We start from the raw sequence: 4,617 nt of genomic DNA on the forward strand, positions 1-4,617 counted from the left end.
TCTTTTTTTTGTCTTCCCTCTCCACCCCTCCATAGTTTTCAAATAATCTTTTATTTCTTTCCATCCAGACCACCCAAACTACAGCTAGCACCCCACAACCCCAAAGGGTTCTGGCCTTTTTCCCTTTACCAAAAGCTATAGGGTTTTCTCTTAGCAAGTCACTTCTCTCTATTGGAGTTGTCCAGTCCACTCTTGCCTCCCTAAATAATTTTTTCCATAAGAAATTAGCCACTTCACAATGCACGAAGACATGATCAGCACTTTCCCCTTGAGCTTTGCATAAAATGCACCCTATATGATAATATATTTGATGCCCAGAAATGTGATAATATATTTGGCACCCTATATGTTTTAAAATATAAAACCAATTAAGTTCCTAGTGCTGGAGTACTACTTGCATGTAGTGATTTTGCTCAGAAAGTATATATTTCCAATGTTGGTTATCCATCATTACTTAACGTAACATTTAGCTAATTTGTTGGACTTGCTTTCACTAAACTGGTATGTTTGTCTAAGAATGTGAGCCTCAGTAGCTCGATTTGCTTTAACTTAAGGGTATGATTGTTATAAAATAGGGGCCTATGTAGCATCAGATGGTTGTACACCATGATGTAGGTTTTACAGTGAGTCTATTCTTAACTGATTTCTAAGCATTATGAGGTTAGATATGATGCCATCCCAAAATTTAAATTGGAATCTTGGAGCCATTCTTTCTTTGACTTATATTTCTAGAGCTTTTTCCTGTTATCACAGAGGCAGCACCTTGGACCTCCGACCATAATCAGTTCAGTTCTCAATATATCATCTTGTTTAATTATATTTTCTTCTATTAATTTAGGAGGTGGAAGGAGTAAAAGACCGACCTCGATCCGTAGGGTATGTATTTCTAGCTAATTATGGCTATATAAAGTTGTCACCAGCTCGTATTCTTTGTTACAGAGAGTCTAAAATCACATCTTGGGTCTTGTACAGCTCAAAATCACGGAGCCAGAGAGTTGATGCTCTTCTTCATCATATGTTGAGTGCAGAGCTAAATGAAACGCAGTCCTCCAGTGCATAGCTTATGTTATTTTCCGTTATGGTAATGATTCTGATGAATGATCTATTTTTCTTGTGTTTTCCCTTGATAGTGTTGAGTCCTTCAAAGTTTCTCTTATAACTGCTAATGTTAGTGTTAGGAATTTTGAAAGTATAGTTACATGGGATGTTTCATAATGGCTTGCTGGGCATCCTGCCTTGCAGTTTTCAAACTCAACATGATGGAAGCTTGGATGCTAGTGTATGCTTGTAGCAGCATATGCGCTTCTTATATTTATGACTATGTTTCTCAAAGTTGTTGACTGTGATACGCATACACATACATAGAAGTAGTGAAAATGTAGGTTATAAGGATTCATACTTCAGGGGTCTAACAGCTGAAATCCAAGTTAAGAAATCAAAACTAGCCAAGCTAACATAGATGTTGATTACAAAAATGAGCTATTAACTAAGGGACAGATTTGTTCGAGCTCTAGTAGAAGAGAGAACATGGCGAACATACTGTGGATAGTCTGAAAATTAGGGAGCTTTAACAATGATCCTGCAGATTCGGGATGCCATTGTGGAAGCTGCCTGTTCTGAGAATTAAGGCAATGATAGAATTGATGTCAAGAATTTCAAGTTCTGTAAAACATAGACTTGTACAACACCTGATGTTTTTGATATAATGTTTTTTTCATAAGTATCACACTAGCTTGCGCTTTGCAAGTGAGTTTTATAGAGATTCGATAAGTTGGTTAGGTTCGATCTTTTTGACATTTGTTTTGCGTTTCTGTGCTTTTTGACAGGTTACGTTAGTGATTTGGTAGAAAGAGTGAAGGAAATATACAGGGCCAGGTACAGGATAATTTTATTTTTATTTTTTGGGGTCACAAGATATGTAGATGATACGGTGTAAGGAGTGTAGGTTTCATGTAGTGTGATGTGGCGCTAAGGTTCAGTTCATTCCTTTAGTGATTTTAAAGTACAATTTGTTATTTTATTTCGTTATCGACTAGTCATTTAAGAGTCGAACTTTGGATGTTCCATTCACAAAAAGAGACTTATGCAACGGTATACTTTGAGTAATTTAATTCACACATTTCTCATACACACATCTCAAATTTTGTTTGCCATTTTTTCCCTCATATTTCCTCTTTTACCCATTCTCTCGGTTCCTCTTTTTACTCTCTCATTTGCAGGAAATCGCCATGCTAGAAAGCAAAAAATTATAGGGAAACATAGCATGCTTAATCAATCTTTCGAAGATTTCAATTCATTAACAACGAATTTATGGTTTCTTAATCCATATGTAATTCAAGTTGACCATTAGAATTAGGGGTGGGCATAAAACCGAATCTGCCTTAAAAACCGCTCGAACCGGACTAGTTTTTCAGGTTTCTCAACCGAACCGCATAAAAGAGAGTTAAAAAAGAATAAAACCGGACCGAACCGGAGATGAACCGGTTCGAAAGCGGTTTAGAGTTTCAAACCGACCGGTCTGAACCGAATCAGACCGATTTTTAAATATATATGGGATTTAATGTTTTTATATGTGATGCCCCGGAAATTCGTATTTATTTTCCGATGATTTTCCGGAATCTAATTTGTGGTTATTGGACGGTTTCGTGGCTCGTGGATGGAGCGGAAGTGTTTCGGATGAATTTTTATTCGGAAAGTATGACTTTAGGGGGTCGTGTGAAGTTTGAATTTTTATACGTTGGGATTCTCGGAAAACGTTCTTCACGAAAGTTGTAGAGCGCGTCGATACGAGTTCGTGGACATGTGGAACACATAAATCGGAGTTCGTATGAGAAAGTTATGGCTATCGGAAGAAGTTTCCGTTTTAGTATAAGGACCAAGTAAAGGCCACTAATAATTCTTATACATAAAGTTCCAAACCAAACATTTCGGTACACGAAATCTGAAACTCGACCCACTATCAGTACACGACGTCAATTTTTGACACCAAAATATCCATTATGCCCTCAGTTCTTTTTTTTTTTAATAAATTTTTTTTTCCTTCGTTTTTTCGGTTATTTTTTTTCCTTCGTTTTTTCTATTATTTTTTTTTTCTGTTATTTTTTTTTCTTCCTTCGTTTTTTTTTCCTTCTTTTTTATCTCTTTCTTTCTTTTCACATGACTAAAGAACTGAGGGCATAATGGACATTTTGATGTCAAAAATTGACGTCGTGTACTGATAGTGGGTCGAGTTTCAGATTTCGTGTACCGAAATGTTTGGTTTGGAACTTTATGTATAAGAATTATTAGTGGCATTTACTTGGTGTATTGTTTGCGAAATTTTCCCTTAGTATAAATAGGGAAAAATCAGAATTATTTTCATAATTTCCATTTCCTTTTCCGGAAGCCATCTCCCCTCTCTCTCTTCTCTCTCGACTGATACCTTCGGTATCAAAGTTTTTCGACTGACCCGACCCGAACCCGGCCTACCCGACCCGGCTTTTCCGGCGAGCTCCGGCGACGGCAGACCACTAGACGAGCCCAGATCAGTTCGCCTCCTCCGTGCGCTCCACCCTGTGGTATTCTCTAGCGTCGATTCTCACTGTGTACGGCGCTGGAAGACGGTGAACCTTGAGGTTTTCGGACCCGATGGGAAATTCGATCTCCGACGTCGGCGAGGCTTCAAGTCTTCTTGGTTGAGCTCAGAGCAGCCTACTTGATCGATCCTTGGTGGTTGTTTGGATCGATTCACGTGATACTTGGTTCAACTCGGATTGAACAGTAATTCAAAGCTTGTGAGGTAGTTTTCGATCCTTTATGCTTGTTTTCTGACTTCGAGCTAGTTATGAGAATTCACAAGCTTGCTTAGATGAACCTCTTTGATGTTGGAAGTTTTGTGAAATATTGAGTTTTGGCCGGCGGCGGTGCACCACCTCCTGTGGAGGCGTTCCGGCGGTGTTCCGGCCATTTAAGGAACTTTTTTTGGTATTATATATGTTCTACTCGTTGATACGAGCGTTTCGATATATAATATGCAAATTTTGGAGTTCGAATGGATTTGTTATGATTTTTACGGTTTCATACCGGTGAATTTATTCGATCTGTGTGGATTCGAGCATCCGATCGACTTGAGGTTTGGTCATATCGATCGTGGACGTATTCCGGAGGCTTTGGGAGGTCTCGGATGTGGTTTTGCCTCGATTGGCACTTTGGGATTTTTGGTTCGATTTAGGGTTTCGAACGTTATTCCTTGTGATTCGTTGACTGAATCAGAGCTGTGCTTCCTTAGGTACTTGGTGAAATATTTGGACGGTTATTTTGTGGATTGGCTGCTTTGTTCTATATTGAAGACGCAACGGGAGTTTCAAGGTGAGTAATCTCACAAGGTTCATTAATGAACGGAATACTTTTATTGTTTTGAGAGTTATTTAGTAACTGTAAACTATAGTTGGTATTAGTAGGCATTCCTGAGCGGATGACTACGTATATATATATATTTACGTGAAATATATGTTGATTATTGTTTTGTGTTATGGCTTTTCGGAAAACAATGATTATGGAAATGTTGATTTCGATTGTTTTCAAAAGCGTTGTGATTTGTGTAACATTTTGGGTCCGGTGTGACTCGTTTAATGTTTT

The sequence above is a fragment of the Rosa rugosa genome, chromosome 1 (genome assembly GCF_958449725.1).
Source record: "Rosa rugosa chromosome 1, drRosRugo1.1, whole genome shotgun sequence".
NCBI lineage: Eukaryota > Viridiplantae > Streptophyta > Magnoliopsida > Rosales > Rosaceae > Rosa > Rosa rugosa.